The 17304-nt window shown below is 48.6% G+C and overlaps 1 long non-coding RNA gene across 3 annotated transcripts; it reads right to left on the bottom strand.

The window, feature by feature from the left end:
• Window positions 1–732: 732 nt before the first annotated feature.
• Window positions 733–3179, bottom strand: LOC144099976 (uncharacterized). 3 transcript variants are annotated; one of them, XR_013307480.1, is made up of 4 exons: window positions 3023–3086; window positions 2825–2919; window positions 2350–2501; window positions 733–1096 (listed from the first exon to the last, which is right to left on the bottom strand). It is a non-coding gene; the product is annotated as an uncharacterized LOC144099976 (long non-coding RNA). The 3 variants fall into 3 exon arrangements; XR_013307481.1 differs by lacking the exon at window positions 2825–2919 and having other exon boundaries at window positions 3023–3179; XR_013307479.1 differs by lacking the exon at window positions 3023–3086 and having other exon boundaries at window positions 2825–2974.
• Window positions 3180–17304: the final 14125 nt, after the last annotated feature.

The raw sequence follows: 17304 nt of genomic DNA, 5'->3' as shown, positions 1-17304 counted from the left end.
TTTGCTTTTTTTGCGTTTCCATTTGCCATGCGCATATCCCCCCTCTCTCTCTCCTCCCCCTTCACCTCTACCCACTCTTTGTATTCCCGCCCAGTTTCGCTCTTTTCATTAAAGTTGATAGTCAGCGTTGTGTTCTCTGTGTCTCCCCACGCCCCAAGTTCATGCTGGCCCCCACAGATGAAATCACGACAACTAGCCCGGAGGAATTAATTTTGCTGATTGACCTATACTGAAATTTGCCGTCATAGCCATTGCTCGGCTGTTGAAAGTAAAACCGGAACCGGTGGGAAAAAAAATTCGATTATAATTATAAAGTATCTGTCAGTCGTAGGCGAATACCACGTCATGATCCATATAGACTAATGTCTTGTGCATCCTTACAAAATAGAAAAAAAAATGGCTGTGGTTTAGCTCTGGTTAAACATGGAGTGACGCGATAGCTACAGCTGGCCGAGTGGAACTCACTCAGTCGAATTGCAAAGTCATTCTTTCGCCGGTCCGTTTCGCTGGGCGTTCCTTCTTCGTCACGCTTTACACGGCGCATGCGCACAGCTGTTACGCGCCGCGCCGCCGGCAGCAGCAGCTGCTCCGCACCACGTGATCCACCCGCGTGACCAACGGCGCCGCCACGGAGCTCAAGTGGGGCCACGCTGAAGGGTCGAGGAGCTGGCGTAGTGTAGTTATCCCTACAAATGTGTGGAGGTCACTTTCGACTACATAAGCGCCTTAAATAAACAAGGGTTTTCCTTTATATTTATTCATCTTTTAACGCGACAGCGTTAAGGAGCTCGTGTCGCAAAAAAGCCGGTGTCGGCGTCGTTGACTGTGAGCGAAAAATGGACGAAAACTCCCCAGAGAAGCAACGTCCATGGGAGGCAGGGGGGGGCACCTGTGTCACGTGACCTTGTTGCGTCATCACAACCTGCCCACCGGATTGTGAGCAAACTGCCCACCGTGGTAGCTAAATGGTCGCTCAGGAAGAGCCACCTCTGCCGCACAAGGCCCACCGGTGGGAGCACCTCCCATCGCAGGGCAGTGCCGCTTCGCTTGACCGCTGCGCCACTGCGCCAGGAGTTGTGTGAGGACTCACACGGATCTATGAATGTAAAGTATAGAATGACCAATCCTGCATATATGAGAATTAACCCATTAACCTATCGCGTCATACCCTTAAGGCGGAGATTAAGCGTCCCCTCCAATTTTTATTTTTTGTTTTTATTTACTTAAAAAATGATCTCCCTTTCTATTGGCACACCCACTTATTAGCATACAGTCGCAACGCAACGCGCATACTGTGTTCACCTCTGTTCTCCAAGAAGCGACGCGGTATTGTGGCCCATGGGATGCCTCACAATCTGAATGTATCTATTACAAAGTGGGCTCGTGCCGCACACAAGCAGGGGCAGCGTATGTTGGATTTGTTATGCTTTTAGCCTCCAGCTTTATTTTTGCTACAGCCGGACGAACTAGCTGTACTTTGGTTACATTTGAGAGCCGATATATGTTAACGGTCGTTGGAACATGTTTTCTCTCTTTTGCGCCCAGGTATCTCCCTGAACTCATTCACCGTGCTCAGCAGTGGCCGCTGCTCGGTCAGTGTCTGGGGCGCCATCGGCAGAGACAGCCTGGGCCACTCGTGCGGACCGGGATTCGTTCACCGTGCTGAGGTAATTCGAAATCTCCACTGGATAGTTGATTCTCTACGCTCTGCACGGGCCATTCCCTGGATGGCTGCTACACCTTCCAGCACGACCGCAGCCCCGTGCTCAAATCGCGCGCTGTGAGCGACCTCCTGGACCGCTAAGCCGTGAGTCAGCTGCCGTGACCACCCTAAGGGGGCTGACCTTAATCCCATCGAGAACATATGGGGAGTCTCGAGGAAGGAGATCTCCTCACAGCGCCTTTTGGTGGCACAGCGGATCGCCTGTGGCGTGCCCTCAAGGAAGAGTAGAAGTACTGGTTTATAGTTTATGGGGGTTTAACGTCCCAAAGCGACTCAGGCTATGAGGAACGCCGTAGTGAAGGGCTCCGGAAATTTCGACCGCCTGGGGTTCTTTAACGTGCACTGGCATCGCACAGTACACGGACCTCTAGCATTTAGCCTCCATCGAAATTCGACCGCCGCGGCCGGGATTGAACCCGCGTCTTTCGGGTGAGCAGCCGAGCGCCATAACCACTCAGCCACTGCGGCGGCAGAGTAGAAGTACTGCGCGGTCGTCCGGAGCTATAGTTGACTCGATGCAAAGACGATAAAGCCATGCCATCGCTGCAGACGGCAACATTTCGTCGCACTAAGGACACTCTTATGACATCGAACGAAATTTCTATCTGTCAATAAAAATTCCTTACCGACAATAATTTTTGTGATTCGTCTTCCAGACAATCTCTTCGTGACGGTACTCTCGTAATACGCAAGCGCGCAGAGATATGTCAGGAGTGCTGACGTCGCAGGTATCCACGATCTCACTGGCTGGCAGCTGCTCATTCTTGTGACCTTAGAACTGGAAAAAAAGGCTATGATTCATTTTAAGCTATAGACATCCGAGATTATTGGTCTCTCGAAACAAGGTACGTGTTATATGCTAACAGAGCTAAAAGACGGTGGCGGAAAAAAAAAAAACAGACGGGCACCATGAACGCTGAACCACTATTTATATATATATTAGTAGCTTATTTGGGATGTGCCCCGCAAAACAGTGAACCCTACTAGCAACAACGCACTGCAGAAACGAGTGGGCTAAGAAGACATTCTGAAGTGCAGTTTACTGAGTGCAATATACCTAGCAGCAGATATTCGTGACGTAGACAATGCGGCAGCACTTACCCAGAAAATGAAAACTAATGGTGAACGCGTAAACTGGAGACTCTATACAACCTAACGCGCCATCAAATCGAAACCGATCACGAAGACAGCAACGCCTGCGGGGTCAAACAGGTTGAGGAATAGGGGACTAGGTCGGTGGAAAAAAAAGCAACACAAAAGAAAAGCAGCTCATCTTTACCAACACTCGCATGCACGTACGAGGCTGACGAGTAGAAAAGGGCAGTGTTCATAAACGCGCTGCATCGCCCAGGTCTTTCTTTCATCACAAGCAGTGACAGCGCGGCCGTGCCAGATACGAGAGGTTAGATAAAGACAGTTATCGATAAGGCACTTCGCCCGACGCGCGCTTTGGATGCCGCCCTTAATACGGCCGGCAGACAGGCGTTATCTGGAAGCCCCCTGCCGAGGTTGGGGAAGCTTCCAGGAAGCGCAGTGCACGTCAGTATCGCGTGCAGGGCGGCGACAGATGATGCTGAGCCCGCCCAGATACGGGCACCTGCAGCGTCCGACGGGGCGAGTCACTCGTGTGCCGCCTACAGCGGAGTGCCCCGATATAGCGAAATGCTGCTTTAAAACTTACGGCGTATTCAGATTGGAGATCCGGAGCACGTCTTCTTGCCTAGCTAGCGCACCGAAAAGCGTGATTCAATGGGTGATTTGAATTCAGAACCTTATTGGTCAATACGTATTTTGGTATCGTTCGTGGATTCAGGGCTCTGCTCCAGATCGCGGATTGGAATACGCGCTTTTGGTGTTCGCTCCATTTGGGTCCAAGCACACTCGCTATGCGCTCCCAAGACATAAGCAGCAGTTTAGCGCCATCCCTCAGAAGTGAGCCGCACAAGCAACGTATACTCGCTCTTGGGGACGAGATATGGAAGCGAACTTCAACTAGCTTGGAAGGAAACTGGTGACAGCACAGCGGGCGATATAATAGGAAATGACGGGGGTACATCCAATTTCCACAGAGATAGAGGAACTGAAACACGAGTTCACAGTTTCACATAGCTGTGCGGGAAAAATTAACATCGAATAAATGAGCAGTATACGAAGAAAAGGCGATTAATTGATTAATCAATTAATTGATATGCCGGCTTCTATGCAGTATAGTAACGTCATGAGGCAGAAGAAACCGAATCTAAAAAAAAAATTGGCAGTGGCTTAGCTCGGCTATTCCAGGTTATACGTAGCGAGAAATTGATCTTCTTCTGTCGACACCGCCGCTGAACAGCGGCCAGACTCTCCTTCTCGTCACCCATGCAAAACGACTGTGATACGGCCGCCGTGTCACCTCCGCATTTTATACACGCAGCTGTGTATGCGTAGTTGTACGCATAGCTAGCACGTGGCATCCACGTGTGTCATGCGCGGCCCCAACGGCGACGGCCGGCCAGCTGCTCCATCTCTGGTTGCCGCGCATGCGCACAACCGCTCTTCCACGTGACGTCACGCGTGGCGCCGGTGAATCTCTGACGTCACGCGCGGCGCACATGCTTCTCCTCTTCGGCCGCCGCGCATGCGTACAACTGGCCTCTCCGGACCACGGCGAAATGCTCGACTGGTAGCCAAGTGTAGCTCTCGCTACAATAATACCTCAACGTAGTTGCGTGCAGCTAAAGAGGCCATGCGCTCAGCGAAGGTAGCGTCAAGAAACCTTTCACAGCGCCTGGAAGCGACAACAGTGCGGATAATTACAACACAGGCGCCACCGCAGACCGCCACACTTACTCACGCCCACTCCGGGCCTGCGGGTCCTTAGGGAGTTGTTAATTTGCCAAAAGAGAAAGTGGACCTCAACTGCTACCTCCCCCACTGTAAGTTCCGCATAGAAGAAAGGGTAGAGGGAAGGGAAAATTAAAAGGGCGAGAGCTGAAAGGGGAGCACAGGAGAGGGGGGAAGAGGAATAAAGGGGTGGCTAAATAAATAGTACGCAAAAGGGTGGTTCACACTTAACATATGCTGCTAAGCTGCAGAATCGCATGTTGTATATCTGTCTGGCCCATTATGGGACGAAGATTAAATGGCGGATTGAGACAGGACAGCACTGATCCCGCACTTTTCTTGTGCAGTCCTCGTCAACGTATTCGTTTTATTCAGTCGCTGTGAGACCAACTCTTCATTACTCATTGATACGGAGACCCAGCCTCGTGCTGCATGCACCGTTAAAAACACAAGTGCAACTGAGGTAGAAGTTGCCGTTGCTCTGGCAATGGTGATAGTGACTCTAAGGCAGTCATTAAGAATTATGATATGAGCAGAATATCTGCTGCAGCCACCACAATTCTGAGAGAACGGCAAGTACCATCACAGCTAATCTTACTGATCTGGTACCCGGCTCATCGAGGCCTGTGGGGGAAAGAGAATGCGCACGCGATAGCCCGAGGGCTCACTTTCCGGTCGATCGCAGCTGACGCGCCGCCAACACGCGAGGAGCACCTCCCTTCGGGCGACCAACCTACAACAATAATTTCTCATTGTAAGCTCGGTCGTAAGACCTATTCAGCAGCAGATAAACAGCTCATCATGAAAGAGGAAATCATGTGCAGGAAATTGCAAACCGGGGTATTTCCAAACCCTATACTGCACCTACAGTAAATGGCATCCAGATGTCTTTAATCATTGATGTACGCACTTCAATAGCATTGCACATGTCGTCCACATGGCCCACAGGGGAGGGGGGGGGCATATTGATGAACGATATGCGAAGATTGAAGTGGCGGTGCTCGCCTTGCTGTGTACGTCATACGGCCGCTTGATGACGTTAACTTGTCTTTCTTGTTATCGCTTGGATTTTCTGCACCATCTGCGAGTACACACACACACGCCGCCGACTCTTCTCGTAATGGGACTAGTAGAGCTTTCGCATTGGAAATTACCCCGACTCCTCACTCACTCGTCACGCGGACTCTGTCGCATTTGGGCCCCATCGAAATGCGCCTTGCTGACAAAAGCAACAAACAGGAGGGCGTATGAAGTGGAGTTTCGGGCTCCTCTATGCGAAGGAAAAGGTTCGTCAACGGGCCCAGATCCGGGCCACAGAAATGCAGCTGCAGCGGCCGGGATCGATCCAGAGAACTCATGCTCAGCACACGAGCGCCACAGCTACTTAGCCACTGCGGGTTTTTTTTTTTTAAGCTAAAAGCTTCACTACGCTACGTAAAGCAGTCGTCACGTAGGCCGGGCAGTGACATTGAATAACCTTCAGCCCAACCACGTTAGCCATGTATGGCCATCTGTGGCACAGTTATGATGTCGAACCATTGACCCGTGACCTTTAGTTGACCTTTGACCTTAAGAACATTCGATGGGGTGACTTGAAGCCACGCTATGACATCCGATGGGGGTGTCCTAAGACCATGTGCTACCACGTCATAGCCACGGAGTCGTGTGGATATTTAGAACGGCTGTCGCGAGCGTGTAGCGGAGCTGCCATGGACCAGCCTCAGACGCTTACCAAGCGTGCTTGCTTTTCGCTGAATTCCAGGGGTAGCCAAGTTAAGCCACTGCCAATTTTTTTATTACGGTATTTATCACAGCGATATGACGAATGTACTAGAACAATACACAATGAAACCAGGAGGCAACGCCAAGCCAGCCTAACCATATAAAGCACAATTAAACACTGACACAAACTAACAGCATCAAAATAAGCATCAGTATACGGTGTCCAATCGGTTTTACCACAGATATATCAGCTGTACATAGTTTTTTGCCTGGAATGGGATCTTTTTGAACCAACCGATACCCAATGCCTGTCCACCATATGGGTTTTCGATGGGCTGTTTGATTTCTTTACGAAAGAAAATGACTAGGAATTCATGCACACATTGCCGAGCAGTAATATATGGCGCAGTATGAGAAGTCAAATTAACTCCCTTCTTCTAGGCCCGCTGCAACAGTATCGCGTCCGCACAGGTAATATTGCAGAGTTTAATAGCTTCAGGAAGGTCACAGTGACGGCAAATTACAGACAACACAAAAATTCTCTTTTTCTTCAGCCAGGCTTTAACATACAAGGTCTCATTATGCAGCTTATAAAATAATTTCTGCTGTGTAGTGCACTACCGTCTCGAATATAATCTCTCGTGACGCCATTAGACACATTGTCCATGTTTCTCTACTCCGTTGGCATTGCAAGCGTAACACACGCGTATGCTGCTCTGAATTATATTTATCATATGACGAATTTTTTTTTTCCCGTCCCGCCAGCGATTGGCATTAGGCTAGAATGCCGTAAAACGTAAGTCGGGGCGATATTGACTATCACGAACGTCGATGGAAACATATTAGACTGAAGGTTTGAAATGAGCTGCCGTTCATTATATTGCAGGGACATCATTCAGTGTAGTGATAAGAGTATTATCTGAACAAACGCAGTGTGCTTCACGTGTCTACAGCGTGTTGCAAACAACTGCCTCTACAGTTCCAGTGGCTTTTTTTGTTTAATTTTTCCCTCTTGCGCTTAATTACGCCTCCACTGCCACACTGCATTTCTCTTTGGTTCAGCGCTGCATTATTTCTATTTATATTTGTTTAGAAGAATTCTGCGTTTTCCATTGCTTTGTGCTGTGGTGACAACCATATTACAGTTCTCGATGAGTAAGCACGAGCAGTTCAGTTATTGTGCTGCCTGTGTCGCTGAAATTAGAAACGCAAGGCAGTACATTGGTCCGCCACTGGCCTAAGGCTATGGAGCCTGCTAACTGCTAACTGCACGATAATGTCCCTATTATGTGAAGAAATGAAGAAAACTTGAAGGGGCTTTCACCTAATGTGACCCTAGTTCTAGCGCCAGCCGATTGCGCAGCGACGTGGAATAAAGAATGTGACAAGAAAATGGGTTCCGGGATTCTGTCATCGGTCACGTGACGTTGCCGTGCCATGTGATGACGTAATTTTATATGATTACAATTGGTCACGTGACCTCACGTGATGTTATTTTCGTGCATGCGACGACCACCTGTAGCATGTCTCGTGTGTGTTTTTTAGCGCAGCTTTACCATGTCGGATAAAATTCCCCAACTAGCCCGACATGTTCTGCTGAAGGGAGAGGGCACCCTGGGTATAACACCTCACACTGCAAAAGAACGAAAGAGAGGAAGAACGAATAATAATAATAATAATAATTGGTTTTTGGGGAAATGAAATGGCGCAGTATGTCTCATATATCGTTGGACACCTGAACCGCGCCGTAAGGGAAGGGATAAAGGAGGGAGTGAAAGAAGAAAAGAAGAAAGGGGTGCCGTAGTGGAGGGCTCCGGAATAATTTCGACCACCTGGGGATCTTTAACGTGCACTGACATCGCACAGCACACGGGCGCCTTAGTGTTTTGCCTCCATGAAAACGCAGCCGCCGCGGTCGGGTTCGAACCCGGGAACTCCGGATCAGTAGTCGAGCGCCCTAACCGCTGAGCCACCGCGGCGGGTCGGAAGAAGGAATCAAATGCAGATCTTTTCTTTTAAAATGACGTCTGGCTTCAGAGAGGGTAGGTTGTGCTAGTTAGTCGTCCACCCAGCCTGATAAGCCAAGTGAACGGTAAGCAAGCGAGACGCCTCGCAAATGGCTCCGCGTCACTGCGGGTCCGTTGTGGTCGGCAACGACGTCTGCACAGTGCAGGGGTGTCGCCGCACCACACACACGATCCCAAGTGCGATGGACCCACCGACGCATGCCCAGTATTCTGCGAATGACATTTTTTTGCCCTTTTTCCTCTCAGCATATTTTAATGCAATAGCATTGGAGTCCGCATTCCGCAAGAAACGGTGCGCCTTGTGTTATGAAATTCACTGATTGGTCGAGAGAGGTCGCGTGACCTTGTGACGTCATCACAACCTGCCAGCGGATTAAGCAACCGGCCCACCTCAGAAGAACCAGCCCCCACCAGAAGAAATAGAAGGGGACGTGGGGCTCTTATGCTACAGCATAAAAACCGAATCGAATGCGAATGGAATATGTGTGTGATTTGAACGAAAACACCTTCGACAGAAGTCCGTCTGGTTGGGTTCTTGAGGTAGTTGAGAGAAAACTGACGCCTTTGTGAGCCGGATGTGCCATGACTCCACATGTCGCCTCTTGAACAGCTTTGGCTCCACGGCCAAGACACTCACCTCATCGAAGCGCCGACCACCGGATAGCCTTCGATGAGGTGAGTGTCTTGGCCGTGGAGCCAAAGCTGTTCAAGAGGCGACATGCGGAGTCATGGCACATCCGGCTCACAAAGGAGGCGATGAATAGGACTCCAGGAACGCTCCCCTCCGTGTACGTTGGTGGACTGCGCCACGTGCTAACAAAGGGGGAGCGAAGGCAGCAACCCGCTGCTGCTGGTGGCACACTTTAGTCACCCCTGAAGAAGGGACCGAGTTGGTTCCGAAACGTTAGGTAAAGTTAAAAATATTGGTTGGCATCAGTTTTCTCTCAACTATCTGTGCGATTATTAGCTACTTGAGCGGATATTCGTAAAAAAAAAAATCAATATTCATGCGCAACAGCGCAGCGCCAGCAGCGCCGCTATAAGAAACGACACCGATCTCCACTATAGGGAGCACGCTATATGGAGTCGGTATAATTACGCGAGCATCATTTCTCGCCCATAGGGAGATGCTCTTTTCTTGCAGATGACGGCAGCGTGCAAACTAGCGCCAATTGATGATTGGGACGAGAGTTCGAGTCATAGCCTCTCGTGATCGGGCTTGTTAAACCTCGATGAACCCCGTGGTGTCTATACCCGATGTTGAAAGCCAAGTGCACGAGAATTATTAACGAATAGACTGCGTCGCGGTGTTGCAGCCTCCTTCACACTCCCAGACCGATCGTGGCAGCATGCTGTGCGCCGTCAGAGTGGGCCCTCGTTTTGGAACAGTTGTCGCACGAAACTCATCATCATCATCATCATCAGCCTTACTGCACCCACTACAGGGCAAAGGCCTCTCCCATGTCTCTCCAATTAACCCTGTCATTTGCCAGCTGCGGTCACCGTATCCCCGCAAACTTCTTAATCTCATCCACCCACCGAACCTTCCTCCTACGCTTCTCTTCTCTTGGAATCCACTCCGTTACCCTTAAGGACCAGCGGTTATCTTGCCTTCGCATTACGTGCCCTGCCCAAGCCCAATTCTTTCTCTTGATTTCGACTAGGATGTCATTAACCCGCGTTTGTTCCCTCAATTATTTGAAAACTATTCGATAACTTCAGGACGAATTCTATTAGCCCTGAATAGTTTTTAACATGCCGTATTAGAATCGTTCAGCGCGATTCCAATGGGAGGATATTCGATTCGCTATTCAAAATTTTCTAATATTAACGCACCCTTACTTAATGGTGCAAAAGCTATTCACGCTTGGTTGTAGTTAGGCGTTGTCGTATTGTTTTCATTTTTGGGAATTCGGCTGACTTTTTTCGGTGCGTATTTTGGAACTGAGTTTTCGTTTTTTTTTCGACGGATATTATGTTCAACAAATGAGGCACTGGGTCGTTCCGGTGATGTATTGTGGTATTCCTGGCCGCCAAAAAGTCGTTAATAGTTTATATTCTCTCTTTCATCCGCCCGAGCATTCGATTCTCAAGTAGCGGAGAGTGGGTCAAAATGTGACAGTTTGTTGCTTAGCGCCTTGTAACTTTTAAACGAGATAGCACATTTCCTTAATATTCATGCGCTATGACCCGCCACATGTCCCCTAGAATTGAGTTTAAGGTTAACCATGTTGGCGCTTTTTAGGCGGAGAAAACAGAAAGCGAAGTGAGCCTTGGTGAACGAGAAAGTGGTGAACATCTGGCGAACATGCCAGATTATTGAAAACTGCGCAGATCAAGTCAGCCTGGCGTCCTAGATTAACGCAAGTGTTTAGTTACTACAGTTTAGTTACGGGTCTTGTCTTAAGCAAAATAATTTTCGCTTCCCGGGTATAGAGGTATATTACCTCAAAATGCGATTGAGGTGTACCAGGAAGCCACTCATGCGCCTGCCTTTTCCTGAAAACAAACGGAGGGTTTGGACTGTGAATAAGACAACACTGGTAACTAGACTACTTGCTTCGTGCAAGCGGGCCCTGGAGTCCGTGAAGTGCGCCGGGAACGTGGTCGAACCGATGACCGGAAGCCGAAGAAGGCCGGGCATGCCAAAAGTGGCCTGCATTTGAGACGCCCAAACGGGCAGTCAGCCGCCTTCCAAACGTCAAAACGGGACAGCTATTCCGGACCTCTCGGCCGCTAATGCCAATCAACTTGCACTGATCAACGCGCCAAGCTACATGGTAAGCTTAGATCTAATAATTTTGCCTTCCGCTTAAACAGAAAAGTCCTACCCGTAGTTGCAGTAGATATATGCATACTTAGACTATCACATTGCAAGCCTCCGAGCTCCTTTGCGTTGACAGTTCGCAATTACGACAAATGCTCGTTCAGCATAAGCATTCGATGCAGGAAAGCCTAATGTGCAAAGACGCTCGGGATGGCTCGGGCCTTCAACACAAAGGGTCGAGCAAAAAAACTGAAAATTGAACATTGGTTTTTGGGCATAGGAAATGGCGCAGTAACTGTGTCACGTATCTCGGTGGACACCCGAACCGCGCCGTAGGGGAAGAGATATAGAATGGAAGAGATAATTTCGACCACCTGGGGACGTGCACTGGCATCGCACAGCACACGGGCGGCTTTTGCGTTGCACGCAGTGTTTGGAGGACAGCGCTGAACGTGCACCGGCGCTACATTCTCACTGCAGCTCCTTCAGACTGTAGGTCGGTTCGTATTCGTGAATTCCTCCGGCCAGGGGCACCGCACCAACATTCCAGTGCGAAATCCGACAGGTATACCAACCCCGAGCAAAATCGTCCGTTGTCTGTTCGGAATGTATGTTCACCTAGCGCGGCTACTGCCCGCTCATATCGCCGTGTTCTATGTAGTAAGCATTATGTGCAGTTTTTTTCGTTTCGGGGGACAGCATGACTTTGGATTTATTTACTCAGTAGTTTCATTTAGATATTTAGCGGATTAGATTTTTTGCTAACATGTTTCTCGTTTTGCACTGTTCAAAAGTACATTTGTTTATGACGCATATAAAGCTTGAAATAAAGTGGGCACGTTTTTAAAGACGCATATACAAGAGGAGACGAGCTGGCGGATGATGGCCTGAGTTGCCTATGTGCCATTGAACCCAATACAACACAAGCGGAGAGATCGACTGCATTTAAAAAGTTCGCACATATTCTGTCCCTATTCTATACTAATCATGCCCGTGAGCCAGTCATCCAACGACTTCTGTTGGAACATGTTTAGTTTAGGTGACAAACGAAAAAGTTTTAAGATCGCTACGAAGCCAACTAATTAAGATACACTGTACATTACATTGATCGTAATCGTCATCATCATCAGCATTACTGCACCCACTGCAGGGCAAAAGCCTCTCTCATATCTCCTCAATTAACCCTGTCCTTTGCCAACTGCGGCCACCGTATCCCCGCAAACTTCTTAACCTCATCAGCCCACCCAACAGTCTGCCGCCCCTGCGGCACTTGCCTTCTCTTGGAATCCACTTTGTCATCTTTAGGCAGGAAAAGTTATCTTTCCTTCGCATTACATGCCCTGCCCAAGCCCATTTCTTCCTCTTGAATCCAAATAGGATGTCATTAACACGCATTTCTTCTTTCACCCGCTCTGCCCGCTTCCTCTCTCTTAACATTACACCTATCGTTTTCGTTCCATGCCTCACTGCGTTGTCCTTAACTTAAGCGCAACTCTTTTCGTTAGCCTCCACGTTTTTGCTCCGTAGGTGAGCACCGGTAAGATACAGCTGTTGTACACTTTTCTCTTGGGGGATATTGGTAAACTGCCATCCATGATCTGAGGGAACCTACCATCTGCGCTCCACCCCATTATTACCCTTTTAGTTATTTTTCTCTCATGATCCGGATCAGCTGTCACTACCTGCCTAACTAGACGTATTCCTTTACCACTTCCAGCACCTTGCTACCAATTGTGAACTGCTGTTCCCTTGCGAGAGTTTTGAACATTACTTTAGTTTTCTGCATTTTAATTTTCAGACCCACAGTTCGGCTTTGCCTGTTTAACTCATTGATCATGTTTTGCAGTTCATCTCCTGGGTGATTTAGCAAGGCAATGTCATCATCATCAGCGGATCGCAAATTTCTTAGGTATTCTTCATTAACTCTTATCCCCAACTGTTCTCAATCCAGGCCTCAGAACACCTCATGTAAACAGGTGGTGAATAGCATTGGTGAGATCGTGTCTTCCTGCCTGACGCCCTTCCTTATTGGAGTTTTATTAGTGATTTTATGGAGTGCTATGGTAGCTGTGCAGTCGTTATAGATATCTTGCAGTACTTTCGTATAAGAGTCTTCTACACCGTGATTTCGCAATTCCTGCACGACTGCGGAGGTTTCCACTCATTCAAATGCTTTCTCGTAATCCATGAAGGCTATATATAGTGGATGGTTATATTCTACGCATTTATCTATCACCTGATTGATAGTGTGAATATGGTCAATTGTCGAGTATCCTTTATGAAACCCTGCCTGATCATTTGGTTGAATGAAGTCTAAGGTTGTGCTGACTGTATTAGCGATTAATACCTCAGTATATACCTTGTAGGCAACGGACAGTAAAGGGGGGAGGGGGGTGGGACGCTGCTTACTCTGAAGATATTTAGTGGTTTTTGAGGAAATTAAACAGCGCAATAACTGTCTGGACGACAAAACCATGCCGTAAGGGAAGAGAGGAAGGTGGGAGTGAAAGAAGAGAGAAAGAGGTGCCATAATGGAGGGCTCCGGGATAATTTCTACCACCTGGGGATCTTTAACGTGCACTGACATCGCACAGCACACGGGCGCCTATGCGTTTCGACATCGACTTCAGTTCCTTGACATTTCTGTCCCTGTCATTTGTGCCCTGATTATTTCGGCTACTGTACAAATCTAGGTATATATAGAATTCCTTGGCTACTTTCACTCATCTACATTGCTAATGGAATTTCCCCCTTGCCTCTTATAATGTGTGCGTCTGATTTATGACGATTTCTTGTTTGGTTTTATAAGGTTTAACGTCCCAAAGCTACCCAGGCTCAGGGACGTCGTTATGGAGGTCTGCAGACAATCTCGACCAACTAGGCTTATTTTACGTGCACTGATATCACACAGTACAAGGGCCAAGGATGATATCAAGACGATATTAAGAAGATATCAAGGGCCAAGGACGATGATATCACACAGTACAAGGATGGAGGGTATTTCGCCTCTATCGAAAAGCGACCGCCGCGTCTGGAATCGAACCCGCACTTTCGGACCAGTAGCAGAGCACCATAACCGCTGAGCCACTGCGGCGACTCAATCTTTCTCTTTTCCGATTTGATGCTTTTTACTGCGCTTGCTCAATCCTCTTCATACAACGTATATTGCGTTGTTTTCCTTGCCTTGCCGTTACTGATTGCCTTTCAGAGTTCTGTTAGTGGTGTTCGAGCGCTTCAGTATAGGGTGGTTGGATGGGCGAGACTAAGTAGTGCACTTAAAAGCAGCCCTGCATGATGTGCCCGAAATAGCGGCCACTAATGGAAAGCCAGCTGTATCGGCACTGTTATCGGCCGGAGCGACAAGCGAGACAGCAGCGCCAAGAAAGAAAGAAAAGAAAACTGAGCCATGATTCAGTTGCTGCAGAACTGTTGTTCAAACAGCACGCAGCATGATCTCGAGGTCAGTTCAGCTGAGAATGACGGCGTTTCAAGGAATTATCTCCTCCAAGCGACGAGGCGAAAGGTCAGAGCGGCGACCTTTAGACGACGACGACCTGTACGAGTCAGTGACCCGCCAACAGGCCGACCACTTGCCTCGGAGGCGTGAAATCGCCTCTTGAGAAGGGCGAACGCCAAAGTCACTTGAGCAGTGCTAAATTGACTTTGGCGTTCGCCCTTCTCAAGAGGCGATTCAAAGTCACTTGAGCAGTGCTAAGCCCCGCCGCGGTGGCTCAGTGGTTAGGGCGCTCGACTACTGATCCGGAGTTCCCGGGTTCGAACCCGACCGCGGCGGCTGCGTTTTTATGGAGGAAAAACGCTAAGGCGCCCGTGTGCTGTGCGATGTCAGTGCACGTTAAAGATCCCCAGGTGGTCGAAATTATGCCGGAGTCCTCCACTACGGCACCTATTCTTCCTTTCTTCTTTCACTCCCTCCTTTATCCCTTCCCTTACGGCGCGGTTCAGGTCTCCAAAGATATATGAGACAGATACTGCAACATTTCCTTTCCCCAAACAACCAATTATTATTATTATTAGCAGTGCTAAGGACTCATCTATCCTCTGTCATTTACTAAGTGCAAATTTTTCGGCTGAAACCTACCACTGCTGCCACGGGATTTTTCTGATTTTTTACTAAAATGAAAAGGAAAAGAAACGCAAAAGAAAAATTCGGCAGACACTTAAGACTGCTTACGTTTGGGAATGCGAAAGCATTACTGTCTCTTGGTGCATTGACATCCATCCACACACACACGCGCGCGTATGACACCACCCGAAACGCTCTACGACGAACGGTTGCACCACAATTTTGATACGAAAATTGGTTTTGTAGCGAAGACTTCGTTCTGCTAGGTAAAGCCGATTTCGCTGTGCGTTGCCAGTTGACCTTCAAGTGACCCAGAGGTCAAGTTTGGCTATAGGCCTTACCATATGTGGTCCACCATGGTGTCGCACCACTTGACCTTTCACCTTGACCTTTGACTTTTCGATTGACCGGTAGAGGGCGGTAGAATAGGCCGCAGCGTTCCCTAGGTGAGCAACCTCTCGCTATCAACCATTAATTTAACTGACACCTGCCAGGGCGGCAGGGTGGGCGCGCTGCCTAACCAGTGTGCGGAACGCACTCAACGTTAAAGACTCCATACCGCGTCTACTTGCCCGATACACCACAGCTTTCGCTCTCTAACCAGGTTCAGCAGTAGTTGAACCGCAGCTAATTTTTAAGGAAAGCAAATGGCGCAGTATCTGCCTCAAATCTCGGTGGACACCTCAACCGCGCCTTAATGGAAGAGGTAGAGAGTCTGGGATGGCATACAATTGAAGGTGCAATGTCGTCGGTTCGAACCCCTCTCGGTAAGAATGTTGCCGGGAAAACTGGCATCCCATTTAGGTCGGCCAGTGGGAGTATATATAGACGAACAATATGCATATGACTGCCTGAAACGGCGCAGTGTTCGGCTTGCTGTGCGCGACATACGGCCGCTTGGTGACGTCACCCTTTTTTGCTTGCCATTACTGGAATTTTCTGTACCATCTGCGAGTACACACGCACGCACGCACACACGCCGCCGGCTTTTCTAGTAATGGGACTAGTAATTCTTTGGTATTAATAAACCAAAGTTCGGGGATGTCAGTGTCAAACTATAGAGGCTGGCTGTGCATATTTCTAACACACCTAGTGTTTTCCCAATGTAGGAACTCTTTATACACATTCATGCTGATCCATTGTGTTCGTGTACGTCACGCTCATATATTAGAAATAAATGAGACTATCCTTGAACATTGATACAGGCCAGCTGCACCGCCAAATACTTGCTCCGAGTGTTTTCACTATATATGACCTATTTTTTTTATTTACAGTGCGATCTAGTTTATTTGTGTACGTTATATCTATGCACACATGATAAATAAGCTATACTACGCTTGCATATCGATTGATTTTCCTCTACTTTTTAATGCTTTTTATAAATTCAGCGCTTTTTACTGTGTATATTGTTTCTGGGCTTCTGTCCCGATAGCAGGCCACCGGTGATGGGGGATTGCGCTTCGATCCCACCGCTGCCACCAGTTGTTAGGAGTGGGGCTCCAACCCCATAGCAGGCCACCGGTGATGGGGGATTGCGCTTCGATCCCACCGCTGCCACCAGTTGTTAGGAGTGGGGCTCCAACCCCATAGCAGGCCACCGGTGTTGGGGGATTGCGCTTCGATCCCACCGCTGCCACCAGTTGTTAGGAGTGGGGCTCCAACCCCATAGCAGGCCACCGGTGTTGGGGGATTGCGCTTCGATCCCACCGCTGCCACCAGTTGTTAAAAGTGGGGCTCCAAGTTCATTGCAGGCCACCGGTGTTGGGGGATTGCGCTTCGATCCCACCGCTGCCACCAGTTGTTAGGTGCAGAATGCAGGCACACGTAAACACAAATAGCTCTCAGATTGGTAGCAAAGGTCAATATACTGCATTGAATCCTGGGGTTTCACCTTCGCATCTTACTTAGCAAAAGTTAGCACTCTCCAGAAAAGGGCTGTCAGAATAATATCATATGCACCGAGAGCAATACCATCCAAACCTCTTTTTGATGAATTAAACATAATGCCCTTCACCAATGTACGTGAGTACAAAACGGCCATTTTAGTCCGCCAGATAATTAGCACGAACTCTCCACATCCTTCTTCCATATTCATCTCTCCCAAACGTGACACTAGGCAGGCACAGCACAATAATTTTAATTTACCCATAGCTCACAA

Source organism: Amblyomma americanum, chromosome 8, assembly GCF_052857255.1.
Source record: "Amblyomma americanum isolate KBUSLIRL-KWMA chromosome 8, ASM5285725v1, whole genome shotgun sequence".
Lineage (NCBI taxonomy): Eukaryota > Metazoa > Arthropoda > Arachnida > Ixodida > Ixodidae > Amblyomma > Amblyomma americanum.
The sequence above is the reverse complement of the archived record's forward strand: the minus strand, read 5'-3'. Positions and strand labels throughout refer to the sequence as shown.